We start from the raw sequence: 20,451 nt of genomic DNA on the forward strand, positions 1-20,451 counted from the left end.
CGGCAAGCGCGAGAGTCCGGGGCAAGAAGGTATTTTTGTTTCTTCGTTGGCAGTTAAAAGGAGGTTGCGGGCTAGAGTCGACGCGCCTCGCCGCGCCCCACCGCGCCGCGGAGCGCCAGGGCTCGCGAATTTGGCAGAAGAAGCGCCGGAGAAATGCCGGGAGTTAACTTACTGATTTTCCGCGGAACTTGCCGCCGATTAATTGGTTTACTTCCAGCGCGTACACCGCGAGCCAACGAACTTCTCCTCGCCACGAGGCGAAGTCTGTTTTGCCGAGCTCCGTTAGCTACAGAACTGTCACGGGTTACTCGCTGTTCGCCCCGAAATTTCGCGTCGACGTTCCTCCGAATTCCGACCGCTGAAACGCGACCATCGATCTAGATCGATACCGCGACACGGCTGCTAATTCGACGAAATGGAAATTGTTTCTCAGATATTCGAATCTATAGGGCGTGTCGAGCGCAGTTCCGAATAACGCTGTTACCTGGTTCTACGAATCCAATCGCGTGGACTTTTTAATTGCGCTCGCCGGCGGTTTGAATTCGAACACAAATCCTATCGGCTGTTACGAACTCTTACATACTTCCCAGGACTTTGAGCACGCATTTGGATGTGCGCGCAAGCGATGATCATTAATTTTATTGGATTTCGAATTGAGCTTAAAACGAACATTTTCGATCGAAGCGGAATTTCACAATCCGCGGTTGCGGCGAAAGTAATGGGAAAAAATGCGGTTATTGGATGAAGATCTGGTTCTTGGACATTGTTATTTCGTTGATAAGTATTGTTGCGACGGCAACACCGAAGGTCGAACGTCCCTGGCCATCCCTTGAGCAATTAAGCGATATACCTGCGACAGTAAAAAATGCATCCGAACGAAAATACCCTTCGACCCGACGAACGGACAACACGACTCATAAATGCCATATTTCACAAAACGGAAAAATTACAACCCGAACTTTCGAACAGTTTCCCACTCCTCATTTCAAGTTCCTTCCGACACACCCATCTCCAATCAAAAACGCTTCATTTCCTCCACCAAAACCCACCATCCACCAATCAACAAAAAAACCGAGGTGACAAGCGGAAGGACACCTAGAACGTTAGTCAGAACTCTTAGAACTCCCAGAATTCGTAGAACTCTAAGAACGCAGATAGAACGCAAATAATGCATCGCTAAGACCATAGCTGTACTGTAATATTAAAGTGTACGTAAAAGCAACCAGCGACTTCGTTCAACTTAATTCCATTTGGAAACAACGCGCATATACAAGTATGTTGATATTGCTGGTTTTAGTAACACAGTAATTTCTCCTGGAAATGCCAAATTTCGGGTTGCTGTGAATTTTTCTGTGCTAGTCTTACGCCTATGTGATTCATTGCTACGTCGATGCTAAGGGTCGACGAAGTCGGTCAAGCGTACGATGTGGCACGCGGCGCAATTCCCGGAATACAAAATGGTCTGTTTGGGTTTGAGTCAGCTAAGAAAGAACGCGGAGCTATATGATACGTGATAGGTACAGTAATTTCTCCCTAATTCGCGTTCAGATTGCGCACGAAAATGAACGATTTGAGAAGAGATGATACGATTATTCGAGCCTTCCGTCTCTCCGTAACTATTCCTCTTCCCAAATTGTCCATTTTTGTGCGCGATCTGAGCGCGAATTAGGGAGAAATTACTGTACTGGTCACTATGTGGCCTCCGAATTGCCGCCGAATCGTGATATGTGGCCTCCGAATTGCCTTCGAATCGTGGCAAAAAATTAGAAATAAAAAAGTTGAGTCATTGCTTTTATTATCTTGAGGTCATTTGAAGCAACTTTTTCCTTAGCAAAAATGCAATCCGGGACTTTGTTTACGAGTTACTAACGAAAAACAGTGACTAATGAGATGCGAGCTCGGCTGACTCGAAGCGGCCGAGTCATTGAACGGAACTGAGCGTTGTGCGCTCGTTGGCTGGGCCGCCTCGCGCCAACCGATCTGGCCTCTCATTGGTCACTGTTTTTCGTTAATAACTCGTTAACGATGCGTTGGAGAAAATTTTTGTTAAGGAAGAAGTTACTTCGAATGACCTCAGCAATCCCTCATTTCCCAGGAGTACCATAATTTTGGGACACCCAGTATACCGGCATGCTGGCCGCTGCCCTTTTCTTGCCCGAGTTTCCACAAAAACGAGCCGCGAGGCTCGAAGAATTGTGTCTTAGCGCGACTTAGTATTCTCAGATCTGTGTGTTTCGATTCCGACTCCAAACATTTCTCAGAGAAATTACTGTACTTACTTTCTCGGTCAATCGACTTAAAAAAAAAGGACAGTAACACTTAACTCGGCTCGAGATAATATAATCTTTAGAAGAGAAACTATTCTTGAACGTACTTATTTCGTAGACGATAATAAATTTACGTCACAATTTGCACCGTAAATATTCTTGCCGTGTTTCGCAGATTTTCAACCACTGTGCGACGATAACCATTAAATATCGAATAATACGGCCCTGAGAAAAAAGCCATCCTTGTCACAAGAATCGCCTTACCGAAGCAAATAACTTTCCCCCAAACATTTCACCGTATCGCTGAAACCAGAGAAGGGATTTCAGGTGAAAGTGTTAGGCGACTCAACCCGTATATTTTGTCGTCGCCCTAACAATTTTCTCGCGGGAGGGTCGTTTGATTTGAAAATTCTATAAGCCGGGGGTGTGTCTGCGAGCGCGTCTGCACGCGTAAAATGGTTCGATTATATCGGCATAACAGACAGTTAAGCCGGCGACTATCTTTATTTTTCAAACATGGTAAGTATCCACCGCGACCCTTCGCAGCCGGTGGAGCTTTCGTTGCTGGTGGCGGAGCTCAAATGAAGAAAATCAATAGCCCGGGTAAAATAACATCCCAGGTATAAGGAAAAGCCGCGCCATCGAAAAATATTGATACTTTAACTAAGGAGGAAAGTTTGGTCGATCTACAGAGAGATGTAAGAAACGGGGATTCGCGGAGGCGGCGCGGGCACAGGGGCTCCGCCGGCAACTCGGCATCTGCGGCGGCTGGTATTGACGGGTCTCCAATTCTATCAGACTCCGGGAAAATATATATGTATTGGATGGCACATTATCGCATATTAGTCATAAAACTTTTTCCGCCAGCTGGAGGGAGGCCGGGATATATCTCGGGTCCGTGTCAGACGTCCACGTGGATTATCGTCGTTTGAACGGCGCGTCCGGACTGGCATTAATCATGGCGTTATGATTGCAAACGGACGGTGATAAGAACCGGAGGAAAGCGCAATCGAAACTTTCTTCGTAATTGTTGACTTATTGCTGCAACGTCTTTATCTTGGGGGGATCATGGACGTCGGCAATAATGGCACCAACGAGCTCAAGGAAATTTATACTGAAACGGTTACGTCAGGTACGGAAAACCGGAACTTTGTTCCAGAAATGTTAAAATAGCAGAGCCTTATAGACAACGCGAGATTCCAAGATAGGGAGATCGAAAGAAGTTATGAATGGTAATAAACAATTTTTTCGAAAATATTTCGACGACACTAATAACTTCTTATGTTTCTTACTCGACGATTAACACTGAAACAACCGAGTCCTAAACGCGACTGTTGTATGTTATTTTATGATAATGTCAATATTGGATGTATTTAAACATCGTATGATTTCTATTATGATATATATTATACATGAATGATGAAGTTCATCTAAAAATTTCTCTTCGAAACATATTTATAATATCAGAAATGATAAAAGAAAAAAAAAATGGTTGGGTAGTTCTAGTGTCAATTGTTATTTATGATCCTCGAAACAATAATTATTGAATTTTTAACAAAATTCATACATATAATCGATTACTTTGACATATCAAAATGGTAAAGTTATAAGAAACGGACCAACCAGTGTGCTTCATAATTCTTCTATTACCTAAAGCAATCCATACTTTAATTACACATTAGTTCGTGTGAAATTGTGAATCAATGATAAGTGAAATTGAATAAGCGCGGTTTAATGGAGTTCCAAGTTTGCTTTTAATTAATCGAATACTTTTTTATATATCCAATTAAATGTTCAATTTGCCTTAGTTATCTTATTCAATTAAAAACTCACCAATTGGGTTGGAGTATCGATCACGGTTGCGTTTAGAAAGGAAAATACGGCAATTGGAGCGAAGAAAAAGATTACGTGTCGGCCGAAGTGTTTTACGAGAACATATGCAACCGTAACCGAGAAATGACTGCTGCAATCGTATTAGCTTAATGCTCGTATTCTATGTATGTATGTATACTTGTTAACTGCTAGGTCAATGGTCATAAAAATCCCACATAATCGAAGCTACTTTTTTAATGACTCATAAATTTAAAAGCTAAGATTTACATTAAAGATTACTTTTATACCTTCCCGAACCTCTGTAAATGTAGCAAAGTGTAATTCATTTGATGTACAGGGTCAGCCAAAAGTGGCAAGGAATTATTTTCAAAAAGCTGCATTTATCTCAATCTAACATTCTTACACGCTTTTTAAATGGAATAACTTTGTAAAAATTGCATTAAATAATTGGAATGTTTTTGAGAATTCAAAAATTTCAATTCACTGGAACGAGAAATGAAAATAAAAAATTACATTTCTTAACTTTTTTATAAACCAAAGCCAGAGGACATTTCTCTAATTGTTAAAAGATATTGTTTATCTATATATGTATAATAACTCTATATTAATTCTCAGTAAATTTCAATTTCACGTAAAAATTACAGAAACCGAGGAGACATTAAACAAACAGCACATAGTACATATATAGCAATATAGAAGCACTCGCATCCTGTTTGATCACATATGCAAGTGAAGCAACAATCGAACAGGTTAGTACGGCCATTCAGTCGTTGACAAACTTGCTGCACCGTAGTAAAGTTCAAATGCGTTCGAACTTTTCAAGCCTCCGAGGCTTCAAAGCAAACTACAAACGTCCTTTACTTCCTGCAATCCCAAACACCACAAATGATACAGGGGCGAGTGATATTGTAAACAGAACGATTCGCGGATGAATCGGAGGAAATCCTGGTATAGTACAAGTTCGTCACATTTCATAGAAGAGTACAAACGTTACGACAGTGTTTACGAAACCTGATGTTTACTCGAATATTGAATATTATACTTCGATTGAATTTTCATAGTGCAGGTTGTTGGGAAGCATGATGCTTCCTGATAACAATTTGTCATCAAAGTGGCACACAATATGTGCCAAAATATGTCTTGCTTCGCTAGTTTCTTTCCCCATTACCGTGAGTTTTTTAAGAGCAGGAATGATACTAATTCCCCCTTTTCAACAAATATTGGGCGAAGAGCTTGCAACCATGCCTAGTGACTCTTGGTCAAAAGTTGCACCGTTAATATTTCTCTGAAACTCGACCCTCGAGGTTACGGTTTATAGCACACCAGGTCGCTCTTGATTTTAATTAAATTTTCCCTGTGTCAAGCCGAACATCGAACTCTCATAAATTGCTAATATAAATGTAAATACGTGTGCAGACTTTTTACAGTGTTGCAAGGCAAAATGCAATCAGTGAAATGTGTACAATGGAACAATTTTCTAAAGCTTCAACTTGTTTGATGTATTGTTTGAGTTCCTCTCGAATCCAGATGTCAATTTCGACTAGATTTCATGGAAAATGTTAATGCTGATGTAACAGTCTGAACAAACGAGTATAAAGCACTTGAAACGAAGTAAGTCACGGTTCTTAGCATCGATCAAATGTCGCCAATCTGCTCGCGACAGTTTCATGAAAGTGTGCCGAATAGATCAGATGTTGGCACTTCCATTTATACATAATTCATTCTGTGTTTCGCCATCGCTCTATTATTCGCTACTATATACCGCAGCTTAAATATACGTACTCGATATTAAACATACTTAAAATTGTTATATACATACTCAAGTTGTATTCAAATGCAATCCTATCCAAGCCTACAAATAAAGTGCTAATATTTCTTATTTACGATGAGAATAACGCCACCGGTTAAGTATCGCAAACGCATGTGTCCAAACATTTTCGCGATCCACTGCATACGGATACATGTCCCATAAAGGGTTATCATGAGACACTAACGACAAAGCGTTTGAACGTGTTGAGACGCTCGAACATTATCTCGCGTTCGCCAGCTTGTTTGCGTTTAAACGCCGTTCGAACCTGCGCGAACATCACATTAGCCCACATACACGTTCAAACGTGTTCGAACTAGCTTGCTCGGGGAACCATCGCTACTGACAGTTATCGACAGTTGGCGTTAATGGTCGATGCTAAAGCACCCACGACTGACGCCTATCGCTTACCCCAATGACATGTTGTTCACACCTCCGATAAGCTCGGTGACTGTGTTGTGCGCACTTTGTAACGGCGCAATGAATTCCAAACTGGTTCCACAATGCGTTGACGACCGCTTGGTATGATAAAGAATATTAAAGGTGTCGCGTTAGAGGCATCGACTCGAGACGTGAACTACTTTTAGTGAATCGTCGAGAGTTTAGTGAACGATGAATCTGAAATCGTGTGTACGTGATCGTATTCAGGGGGAAATCCTCTTTATCATTAATTCAAACATTTATGGTTTGTAAAGTGCCTCTGTCTTTGCGACTGGCAAAGTAAATACATCGATGTGAATGATGCCTTATGAGCAATGTTGATTTTTTGACCTCATGGTATACAATTGACTATAACATAATTTAGGTGTGACTTACATCTTAGAATATAAAATTGAAATTGATATTAATATTCATATGAGTAACTTTAACAGAAAACTATAACGAGTCATACAGATCAATGGATTTGAAGGGGAGGATTTGTTCTGAGGCAAAATCGAGGGAGGTGGTTTTCACTCTGTCCGAGAAGCTGAAATCAAACAGGTGTTTCAAGTAATTTATCTCTTCTGCAGTGTTATTATTATTGTCTCCTATTCAAATTCTGAACCATCTCATAATATTGAGATGATTCATAATATTGTATACGTGATTCAACAGGGTAAATCGTCAACAATTATTTCACCACCAATGTTTTCATCGACACGATTTCGACGACACCGCATTTCGCCGACATTGTCTATATTGTATTGCACATCGAAATCGCCAACGAATGTTTACGTCGACTATCGTTTCACCGACAACAGTTATTATTGATGTTACTAAATGTCAATTCGAAGGTAAAGCAATCTAAGCTGACGTTTGTATATACAACGTTAATTAGATAATTAATTCAAATTATATATTAATTGTACTTGCGAGACAAAACTATTAACTATTATATTAGTTATAAATGGAATTATAAAGATACATTATTTGTTAACGCTTTAAGGAAATTCTCCGTGTAAGTTTCACGATTTTGTAATATTCTGTTTATTCTTTCTTCTCTTTTTTCATCTTTTCTTCTTCATTTTCGTGATGTATCACCGTTTAACACGTTGACTGCCACGCGTATTTACAACAAAATCTCCTACAGGCCACCCGTGCCTGCATGAACAGTTGGAATCTTTGCCGAGTGCCGAATGGCATAACTTAAAATCTCTGCCCTTATTTTTTTTCAATAATGAAAAGAGATCGGATTGCCCGGAAGGAGAAGCATAAATAAAATTACATCGTCAGATTCTGATTTGGATACTGATAAATATAATCTTAGTGATAATGAATGTTATGAAGATACTATTGACCAGATTTTACGAGAATTGGTCATGGAAGAAGAAAGAAATGTTGATGATACTGTGGAAGCTACAGTTCAAATAAAAGATACGAAATGGACCGATCAGAGGCACGAGCACATCTGAAAAAACAAACAACTTTTTGTCCAAGCTGTCCTGATCAACCTCAACTTTGCAGAGAATGTTTTAATGTTATACACTGCGAATAATTTTTTCAATAAACCATTTTTATAAGAATTCAATAGTTTCATTACCTCTTGTAGAATATTTGTCGAAATATTTTCGGAAATCCTTTGTAAGTAGTCAAATCAGCGTCACCCGAATTACGGGTGACGTGGCCTGATGAGAACTTTTGCTGTCACCCGAATACGGGTGACGCGGCAGTCAACGTGTTAATGATTGTACTAATATGTTTTTTATAATGACTTCTTTTTTCATTTCTTCGATGATTCTGAAGAATGAAACTTTATGATTACTGACCGGTGACGTCATTGTCATCGTCGATGCACTTCTCATTCTCAGTATCATGATTTTCTTTTAAAAAATTCATTTCTTTTATCATAAATAATGTATAAAACACTAACTAATATGTAAGTACTAACGATAAGCGTATAGAATACGAAGATCAAACGTATATTGCCAAAAGTTCTAAGTGTCAATAATAGTATTTGTCGGTGAAACGAGAATCGGTGTTGGTGATCTCAATGTTTCTCGGTATATAAACAATGTCGGCGAAATGCGGTGTTGGCGAAATCGTATTGATGAAAACATTGTTGGTAAAATAACTGTTGGTGATTTCAAGGTAACCCGATTCACCATCATATGTATACATACTCTCATCTGCACAACAGATACAACTGGAAATAATATAAAACGTTTCACGAACACGAAATTGGAACACAGTAGAACCTCTCTTATCCGAACTTCTGATATCGTATCTCAACATCGTCCAATCACGTTTCACATATAAACACGAGTAAAGATTTACATAGTCGATCGCTAAGTACATTATTATCACCACGTACAGTCATTTCTCCCTAATTTGCTCCCAGATTGCGTACAAAAATGAACAATTTTGGAATAAGAGATACGATTACTCGAGCCTTGCGGCTCGTTTTTATAGTTGTTGACAATCTCTCTGTTACCTACATGAGGGTATCGCGGCGGTCAATATGATATACTTTATTAATAATATGAACAGGAGAAAAAATTTGATTAATAATATAATTGTGATGCATTCTTCAAAAAGTAATGCTGAATCGATTTCCATAATTCAAATTTTCGCGAAGTCACGTGTACGTGACTCCGGCTGTCAAAGTGTTGAAATAATAAAAGTCTAAAATTAATTTTCCTAAAAACAACGGAATAGTATACTCTGAGACTTGGAAATAGTGTCAAATTGACATCAGGGAGGGAGAAGAACACAGTAAATGTACAGTAAATTCTTTCTAATCGACGCTCAACTTGGAAATAAAAATTCAAATTTTCGCGAAGTCACGTGTACGTGACTCCGGCTGTCAAAGTATTGAAATAATAAAAGTCTAAGATCAATTTTCCTAAAAACAACGGAACAGTATACTCTGAAACTTGGAAATAGTGTCAAATTGACATCAGGGAGGAAGAAGAACACAGTAAATGTACAGTGAATTCTTTCTAATCGACGCTCAACTTGGAAATAAAAATTCAAATTTTCGCGAAGTCACGTGTACGTGACTCCGGCTGTCAAAGTATTGAAATAATAAAAGTCTGAGATCAATTTTCCTAAAAACAACGGAACAGTATACTCTGTAACTTGGAAATAGTGTCAAATTGACATCAGGGAGGAAGAAGAACACAGTAAATGTACAGTAAATTCTTTCTAATCGACGCTCAACTTGGAAGTAAAAATGAACAATTTGGAAAGAGATGATGCGATTATTCGAGCCTCACGGTTAGTTTTTATAGTTCTTGACAATCGGTAACTATAAATACGAGCCGCAAGACTCGAATAATCGTACCTCCTCTTCTCAAATTGTCCAATTTTGCGTACAAGCTAAGAGTCAATTAGGGGAAATTTACTGTGCCTATTATGTCACGCATCAATTCGCATAAACAAGGTTTCATTGTCCCGATCCTGCTCCGAACGTCAGCGAATATGCGGTCCGTATATTTTTGCACACACTGGATCCAATAGAGCGAACACTTTGCCGCGGAAACACATTCATCGTCACTTCCGATGGGCAGCGTTTAAGTCGCCAAGAGCTTAGCCGAGGCATTCGTTAATCATTTTAAATACGGGCAGAGCGTTAGAAACCGTTTCAGGAATCGAGACCAGACCAATATGCTGTAGATCACGAGACGGTATCTATTACCGTTCTACGCGGGAACATCGGATTTCGATATTCGTTAGTAGACGACGGTCGTCGGCGCCGGTTCCGGCTGTTCCGCCGCGTTTCCGCTCAAGTTCTATTTTCGAGCGGCTTGCGGAGAAGCGGTATCACTCGAGCTATTATCCGCAGCCTCGAAAACTGTATACCACGAAAGTGCACAGCACTCGAGCCGATACGCCATGAATCACCCCCGGCTGCGGGACATCGGATTTCATTTATAAAGCAAATAAATCTTTAAGGCGAGAAACCACCGGGGTCAGCAGCGGGGGATGAAAACGGACGAAGGTCGCGGCCGGCGAGAAAGGATGGACGCGCGGGGCTGGACGGCCGAGCGAAAAGATTTGCGAGCACCGAACCCCACCGAAAGCTATGGGTAACGCCGACGAAATATCGTGCTGGTAAATTGTCTTAGACGTTGCGTATGATGCGGTTTCGGTCCTACCAGCAGCGCAGGGCACTTTTCCAAGAAATGACGAATTACCGCGCGGCTCATTCCCGTGACGATATCTCACCGGTTAATTGAAATTCTGCGCGAAGGACTGTTTATGCCGGTTATCCTTTGCCAGCTCCGTGACGGAAATAATGGGGATGCATTGGCAGACCAAGTATTGATACTGAATTTACGAGCACGTTTCTGCTTGGTTGCGTTTGATCGGTGCATCGCAGCAGAATCTGAATATGCTGGAGAAAATAAAATCTTTTGTGTTCTCTTTGTACGAGGTCAGTTGAAATTATACAGTATATAATTATACAGGGTGAACCAATAATTTTAACATTAAAGAACTTCTTGGATAACTTCAATTAAATTGTATTTATATTGTAATTTTAATTGAGTATCATATTATTATACATATATATATTTATCTTCTTTAGCATATAAAATGTATTGTTTCGACTTACTTTTATAGATGAAAGGCATGACTATTGTTGAATATTTGCTTTGTTAATGATGACATAGAACTACATGTTTTTTTATTATATAACAAAGGGTATAGCCGATTAAGATGGTCAAAATTGCCCTTAGAGGTTTTTTGATGAGTATAATACCGTTTGATATCTGACCAAGAAAAACTCATCTGTCAAAAATTTCAATCCCGTAACTTGTAAAATAGATTCCACGCTTTTCCGCCCATTTCCACCCTTCGGTGGCTTCTTAAATTTTTGAAAAAAATGTGGCTTATTTTGGACATCAAGCCGCATATTATAGAATTTTTTTAGACTTTTCGATTGCAAGCTGTGGTTATAAAAAATGGAAAACCAAAACCAAAAATCGGAAAATTGAAGATTTCTCAAAAACAAAAATAGAGGCTTTTTTATATTAATTCCCTGATAAGGTACTAACACAAGTAATGCGCTCAATTTTTCTCAGATTTTTCGTCCAACTGCGTCATTGTCAAAAGAAATAAATACCGAATTTGTCGTCGGTTTTGCTGTGGGTTTACCGCGAATGTAGGTTAAGTCATTTTAAACGTTATTACATTAAAACAAGCAATTTTTTAATTTAGAAATGGAGATAGTTTAAAGTATGTATAAGTATATAAGTATTTATAACATTGAATGATGTCATTACATTTTTATACAAACTGGACCATTGTTATAACATTCAGATTTCCTCATAATGGTAATTTCTGCAGCATTTCTAGTCATTTTTACAAGTGAACGACACATGTCGCAGTTTTTCAAAAAATATTTTTCAAAATATAATGTACGTTCTCCGGTTCGCAAGAAGTAGCAAATACGTTCTTCCCAAAATTGCGCAGTGTTTGATATTCTGAAGAACTGCCCAATCAAATGGTAAAATTAATTCTGCAGGATCGATAAATGGATTCGATGAAGGATATTCTTTTGTGGAACTAATGTACCATAATGATTGAACGCAAATAATTCACGCGATTTCTTCATTGAAATACACATATTTTCTGATTGGTTTTCATTGGAATGATTGATAGTGAACATTTATATTACGCTGCCTTTTCATTTGAACTTTGTTTAATATTCTCATAGCATCCATCAGTATATTTATCTGCCGCGTACGAGCACCGCATTACATATTCTGCAGTTCGTTGATAATATGCGTAACCGTATCGACTGTACTCACTCGATCACGTTTATAGATATTGATTTCGTAATCAGAGCATAAACTCATCAGACGATTAATTACCAAACAAATGAACGACTGAACATAATGCTGTCGATTAAGGATTAATTATCCGCTACACTGAAACATATACCTTAATCCAAGATGCTGTGACAATTTGTTTGAAATTCAGTTATTTGCTGGTGACATTGTAATTTGCACCAGTGATAGCTAATTCGCAGTAGTATACGAATCGAAACCTGTTCGAGCGAAAATTTTAAATCAATAGAAAATATTTGTACGGGCTTTTTCTATAATGTAAAATAGATTGAATCGTTTATGGATGTATTTAAAAAATTAGATTAATTGCAAGTGTTTGAAAATGGCATTATTATGTTACGTTCAAACGAAACATCCGTTTCGACCCAATTCAATGTATCAGAGTGCTATTGTTATTACATAATGTTATAATTGCAAACAATTAGTAATACTTTGACCTTGTTTAAACGAATATCATTAAGATAACACAGGAACTATTAATACGCTTGTTAATTATTCAGCTGTTTATGTAACTATAAAAAAATGTTGTTTCTCATATGTCTGTTGCGTGCCATGCCATGAACTATCAATCATAGATGGAACATAATATTTTTGCAACATGTACCACGTAATTGCAAGTACTTACTACAATTGTATATCATTTTGTTTTCTCAAATGAACGGATTCCTCGACGAACAACGCTTACAATGTAACATATTTTCTTTTTTATCTTGTTGACTGTTGCTTTGTATGTATTGGTTGTCGTATCAATGTCATATCAATATTGCTAACCGGCAATTTAACAACGTCTGAGCATAAGAACACGAGTTAACTCGTGACCATCGTCATCGATGTGTTAATATGTGAATTGCAATTCTCCGAAACTTCTGATTTTTCGACACATGTGGGTTAACCCTTACAGGACCATAAGGTTACTAAGAGTAAATATTAGTATGTAACTGTCTATTTTAGTTTGTTTAGACGTAAAATAAATAAAAATCATAAGAATACTTTTTTTAGAATTTTATGGAAAATATTTTTCCCAATGGACTATAAAGGTAACACAAATTATGGTTAAGCTTATTATGCAATGTCTTTTATTTATGGGTTTATTATAACAAAATGTGAACTAAAATAGTACAAAATTATGAATTAAAATTACTATACAAAATGATGTGCTACTTATAATATTCTGCGAAGCAATTTCTTTTGGTTGTGAAGCAAAGATAAACATTACACATGGTACATATATTATGCGTCCTATTTTCTATGCGGCGTTTATCACAATTTGCACACCTTTTCATTTTTTCCGTTTTTTGTATGTTGTGTGCTGGCAAATTGCGTTTTGTACTAAAAATAACCAATAATTAAATACGACAATCATACTTATTATGAGGTATGGTCAGCTGTATCGACTGGTTTCAAACAAATCATGTGAGATTTTACTGTAAGAAATGAAGTTATCCTGCAAACGAATTTGGCACGTCCACGCGAAAACAATTTAAATAGATACAATAAATGACTGTTCCTCGCAAAACAATATACAATACTTGATGTTCCAGTTTCCGACCAAAGATTCTTGCGGTGGCTGACTCGGCAACCAACTATTCCCATAGTTTCTCCGCTACGCGACATCGAATGGGCGAGCCGGTAGGCACAAAATATTCTTTACCATTACTGCGGAGAGCATTAAAATTCAATTGGCAAATTGATATCCCAAGCAACCGGGGACAATATATCACGCAAACTTCCGACCAAGCGAAACATAGATGCCGAAATGCGACGACTTGCCCATAATTTCCAGCGGTTCATCTTTCCCTCTTTCTTTCAACAGTTTATTATTGAGGGAACGTCTAAATGTTCCACGCTCCACTTGCTATCAGTCTACGTAACGGGACCGTTACCATTGTACCCGAACTTTTAATCGGCAGTGTACTTCGCCTTTGCTCCGGCTATCAGCTTCTATCGCTAAAGTGAAGATCGATGACACCATTCTTCCCCGCATGGCCGGTCAAGGAAGAGGAAGAGGAAGACGAAGAGGCAAGGAAACAGTGTGTATACGTGTGTATACGCGCGGTTATGTGTACGTGTCGGTGGGTGTGTGCGACGAAAGAGAGCATCGACGAGGACCCCTTTTAATCGCGAAGTAAAATTGTTATGATCCTTCATTGTTGCCAAGTGGACGGCGTCCAAACGTTTCGATGTCACTATGGTTCATCCAATCAAGCGTGGCCACGTGAAAATAGCTGTTTCAGCACAGTACAACGATTGCCTCTACGTGAGCTCGGCCATCTACCTACACACATACACGGCTGATTCGTTTCTTCAGCTGGTAATACATACGTCCGGTCACCTGATTTTACCTCTATTCGTCCCTTGACCCCATCCTATGGCGCTTTCTTTTGAATTGCCTCGTAATTTCTCATTCTTCAAGTTTCGTGCAAACCACGCTAGAATGTAGCACCCCTCCTGTCCCTGACCAGACACCAACGATCTTCAATTTTCGTCGATGCACTGGGTTGTCTCGAAGTTCTTGTCGCTATACAGGGTGTCCCAAAAATGTCTCGCAATATGGAAGTGGGGGGTCCGTGAGGTCATTTGAAGTAACTTTTTCCTTAGCAAAAATGCAATCCGGGGCTTTGTTTACGAGTTATTAACGAAAAACAGTGACCAATGAGAGGCGAGCTCGGTTGACTCGAACCGGCCGAACCAATGAGAGGAACTGGGCTGCGTGCGCTTCTTGGCTCGGCCGTCACGCGTCAGCTGATCTCGTCTCTCATTGGTCACTGTTTTTCGTTAATAACTCGACAACAATGTCTCGGATTGCATTTTTGCTAAGGAAAAAGTTACTTCAAATGACCTCAGGAACCCTCCATTTCCGGATTACGAGACATTTTTGGGACACTCTGTATGTTCGCTTCACATTGCTCGATACTGTGAGTATAAAAATTGTTTTCTGTTGACGTTTGATCATTTTGCAATTACAATGCTGCTGTGCTTTATGAGAAAACTATGATTCGTCGGACAAAATAGTTTTGATTTCAAGCATCTTTTTCTACGATAAAATCTGTTGGAGTTATTAAGGCGGTTTGCCTCAGGTGGTGCAGCTCTATGCTAAAATAGAATCTGTCGTTTCATCAAAACTCTGCATGGTTCATTCATAATGGTAATCCAACAGCAGTATCTAGTAAGATTAATCTTGTAAGAGATCGTTTACCAAGATAACAACAATTTTCCGTTTCAATAACCAACAGATAGCGTTCTAATATCTTAAGCGAATACAATTAAGCATTAAACGTTTTCAAGGCGTTTTACGCTGTAGTTTAAACATGTTCAATTGTTTAAAATGTTATGAAATATAATACAATGTTATTGTTATATTTGGGAGAGTCTGTAGATTCGATCTACTTCAGAATATTTCGAACAGTTTCTACACTTTGAACGTTTCAAATTGACACCCGAAAACCATTTTCGTAACAAGTACTGTCATATCTTTGAATTGTATGTTTTTTCATTGATAATAATAGAGACATTATACTGCATATCAACACTTTGATGGCCGCGGCAAACACTTCGAAAGTTTCTTATGAATATGTTTTATTCGGTTAAATAAAAATTCCACAGCAAATTTATGTGCAAATTTATATTTACATTTTAAACATACTTACCTCTTGCGAATTTTAATAAAATTAAGAAATTATAATTGACTGACGAATAAATTAATTTTCGGAAATTAAATTTTAAGTATTACCCAATTAAGTGTTACCCACATATGGATGTCACGGCGGTCAAAGTATTAATAGCGTAATTGTAATACACTTTTTTAATAGTGCAGTTATGATATACCTTATTGATAATATAAACAGGATAAATTTGGTGAATAATATAATTACGATGCATTCTTCAAAAAGTTACGCTACATCGATTTCTATAATTCAAATCTTCGCCAAGTCACGTGTATGTGACTCCAGCCATCAAAGTGTTAAAATAATAAAAATCATAGAAGATTTAAAAAGAAATTGATCTTCTATAATCTCTTTAGAAGATCAATTTTCCTAAAAACAACAGAATAATATACAGAATAAACTTGAGAATAGTGTCAAATTGACATCAGGAAGGGAGAAAGGTTAAGTATAGTAAATTCTATCTAATTGACGCTCAGCTTGGGAAAAAAATGGATAATTTGGGAAGCGGAGGTACGATTATTCGAGCTTTGCGGCTCGTTTTTATAATTGTTGACAATCGGTATCCGATGTCAGTATGAATGAATTTCGGTATCGGTATCTCCTGTTCCGAAATTGTCCATTTTTGTTTCCAAACTGAGCGTCAATTAGGGAGAATTTACTGTGTCACTAACCGGTTACCGAAACGTTGACAATTGTTCGACACTATAACAATTTCTCTGCTCACTAGTTGCTAGGGACCAAAATTGTCAGACAGGGTCGAATCAATGAGACAAGGAATTCGTGTCATCAAACAAGCTTCGCCCGCCCCTAACCTTCCCCACCACGGTCCCCCCTTCCCGAACTTTTGCAGCCAACCGATCCTCCGTTAGATACCGAGCGTGCATTACCGCCCCATTCAATACTTCTGCAAGGAACCGCCGCGAGATCTACGCGCGGTAATGGTTTTTGCAGCTATTAACGTTCGACTAACGAAGGAAATGCTTGCTGCGGTAGCCGGCTGCTTTGTAACTGGAAAGTCCATGTCGGAGAAGAGTTTTCGGGGGTATGCAATCATGCACAGGAACGCCGAGGGCCGGCTGAGCCCGGAATAATTGAGTTCTCCATTTTCTAACGACCGGCATCTTTCACGTCCACGAACTAAGAGCCAAATTAATTGAGCAGATTGAAAGGAACGCGGGGGCGTCCGGGGTGAAGACAAGTTACCTTCCCGTACGATTTCGATGTTTCTTCTTTCTTCAGGGGGAGGGAAACTTCCGCGCTGGTTGGTATTCCGACCTTTCTTGAACACGTTACGCTTCTCTCTGTTTTTTTTTCATCCTCGTTGTTTTCGCTTTTCGTACTTCGGGAGTCGGCGCTCGCTTCAGCATGGTCCGGTGAAATTGAGTTACCGGAAAGAACGATCGGGAGACTAATGGACTTCCGGGTGGAAATGCTGAAATATTGTTGGAACAACAATCGGACAAAAAAAAACCGGCCGGTGTATAGGATGTTATCGGTCATCGGCGATCGATCGATCCAGAGATTATACCCGCTCAGTCCGTCGCCGGCGTCACTGTAACTTTCGTTACCTTCGTCGTGAGAGACGAAGTCGGCGAAATTGAATTACGTTATCACCAGTATACTCTCGAATGTCGCCCGGTATGAAAACGAACCGAGACGCGTCGCTTGGTCGCAGAACTCCGAACCGTCTTCTTATTGCTTCTCTGAATTGTCCTCTGTCTTTTCTTTGGAAATCCGACCTCGTCGCTGTGGCATCGTAAACAACAGCAGTTGCGTCTCCTTTTCGTTGACGTGAATTACGTGCTCGGTGACGTCGTACACGTGTTTGACACTGGAACTAACAAATCAATCAAAATTACATAGTTAGTGAAATTATAGATACATGTAGTGAGTGGAGTGCGGGCGCGTTAAGAATAAGTGTGGAAAGCGAGGCATGTGTGTGTATGTTGCGAGTGCGCGAAAGTAGCCAGCGTCCAGCCTCGAAGCATTATACATCGAACTTTGCACAAGAATATATATTTCTTTGTTTAAAATATTAAATTAGGTAACCTTTTAACATGTTGACTGCCGCGTCACTCGTATTCGGGTGACAGCAAAAGTTCTCATCAGGCCACGTCACCCGTAATTCGGGTGACGCTGATTTGACTACTTACAAAGGATTTCCGAAAATATTTCGACAAATATTCTACAAGAGGTAATGAAACTATTGAATTCTTATAAAAATGGTTTATTTAAAAAATTATTCGCAGTGTATAACATTAAAACATTCTCTGCAAAGTTGAGGTTGATCAGGACAGCTTGGACAAGAAGTTGTTTGTTTTTTCAGATATGCTCGTGCCTCTGATCGGTCCATTTCGTATCTTTTATTTGAACTGTAGCTTCCTCAGTATCATTAACATTTCTTTCTTCTTCCATGACCAATTCTCGTAAAATCTCGCCAATAGTATCTTCATAACATTCATTATCACTAAGATTATATTTATCAGTATCCAAATCAGAATCTGACGATATAATTTTATTTATGCTTCTCCTTCCGGACAATCCGATCTCTTTTCATTATTGACAAAAAATAAGGGCAGAGATTTTAAGTTATACCATTCGATACTCGGCAAAGATTCCAACTGTTCATGCAGGAACAGAAACAGATATGAATTAACAGCGCACGCTTCCTATAGCGGCACGGGCGGCCTGTAGGAGATTTTGTTGTAAATACGCGTGGCAGTCAACGTGTTAATCGAGATATCCGTTCGGAAGACTCGCGATAGGGAATCCCACATACATTACTATGAAAAATTTGTTAATATACTTCTTTATCGAAGCATGTTTCATTACAAAAATCGTACGAAGTTCGAACAAATCCAATCTTGGCAATGTTATAATATATACAATATAAATGTCAACTGATTTATCGATGAAGTTTGCGGCTTTGCGTCAAATCTCCGACAATTATTTCGCCGGCAATGTCTTAACCTACAGCATTTGGCCGACATTGATTTCGCCGGCGATATTAATTAATCGACATTGTGAAATCACCGACAATGTTCCATCGACACTCGTTTCACGGGCATGGACTTTGTGTTTACCTGCCAATGATAGTTATTCAGTACGATTGGCAGGTAAACATAAAGTCAATGTCGGTGAAACGAACGCCGATGTAAACATCGTCGGTGATTTCACTACGTCGATTAAACAATATTGTCGGCGAAATCATTGTAGGTCAAATGCTGTCAATTGAGACGTTCTTCGTGAAACGAACGTGGGCGATTTGATACGAACCCGAAGTTTGCTGCTTACATTTATATGTAAGCTGCTATATTATTGGGTTGGCAACTAAGTAATTGCCGGTTTCAGTTATAGATGTCTCTCACTCCCATTTTTATGATATCCGTAAATGTTATATTATAAAATTATTATTATTATTATTATGTTATTTTTTATTATCCGTGAATATTAGCAACTGGACAAATTGAATGCAGTGGTCAAGGAAAAGCGACCAGAATTGGTCAATCGTAAAGGTGTCATTTTCCACCAGGACAATGCTAGGCCGCACACGTCTTTGTCCACTCGGCTAAAATTCATGGATATTGGTTGGGAATTGATGTTACACCCACCATATAGCTCTGATTTCGCGCCATCGGATTACCACTTATTTCGATCCCAAACAACTCCCTTCGTGGTAAAACTTTTACTGATGATGACGCTGTAAAATCTCACTTAACTCAGTTTTTGGCCGAAAAGGATCAGACTTTCTAGGAGCGTGGAATTTTCAAGTTGTCAGAGAGATGGCAAAAGGTCATCGAACAAAATGGAAAATACATTACAGATTAAACTTCGTTCCAAGTAACAAAAATTTTTTATTTCATTGAACAAATCGGCAATTACTTAGTTGCCAACCCAATACATGTTACTGTGATCTACAGAACGTATTGTTTAAGTTTTCGTTACAGGCTCAGATAAAAAATTTGAAATACGTGGGTGTTTTTTATTTTATTCGTCATTCTAAGTAATAGCAACATTAACACTTTAGCGGCCGCTGACACAACGGTTGTGTCATGGCCCAAACTGGCGTTAACGGCCGCTGGTACAATATGTGTATTACGCGCAGTGTATTCGGGAAAAGTCGCTACGCAAAGAATGGGAGAAGACGATGTATGCACGAGAGTCCCACACAGCGGCGTGGCGCGTCTACAGGTTGGCACTTATTGTATTAAGGTAATGGGATAAGACGTTGGCTCCCTATGAAGGTTTCACATAAAACCGCGCGTGTTAAAAGAAAAGTGTTGAAGTGTTAAAGAAAAGTATCTCATTCATTGTGTAGTAAATTAGTCGTTTTAACATCTACAAAGTTCAAGTCATTTAGTTCTGGTTTAAAAAATGTTATACCGTTTTAAAAGTGTAGGATTACTTTCTGGAGCCATAATAAGTAATAATTGCAACAAATAATTGTAAATAAAAGAAAAATCGTGTAGAAGAATTATCAACAGAATGTATTTGCAATTGCATTTTACAAAACGTTTTTTTTTTCAACACAAGAAGAAGGAGAAGGGAATATTATTTACTGTATGATAGATATGTCGCTTTTTGGAAAGTAAACGAATATTCTGTTT

The sequence above is a fragment of the Megalopta genalis genome, chromosome 8 (genome assembly GCF_051020955.1).
Source record: "Megalopta genalis isolate 19385.01 chromosome 8, iyMegGena1_principal, whole genome shotgun sequence".
Lineage (NCBI taxonomy): Eukaryota > Metazoa > Arthropoda > Insecta > Hymenoptera > Halictidae > Megalopta > Megalopta genalis.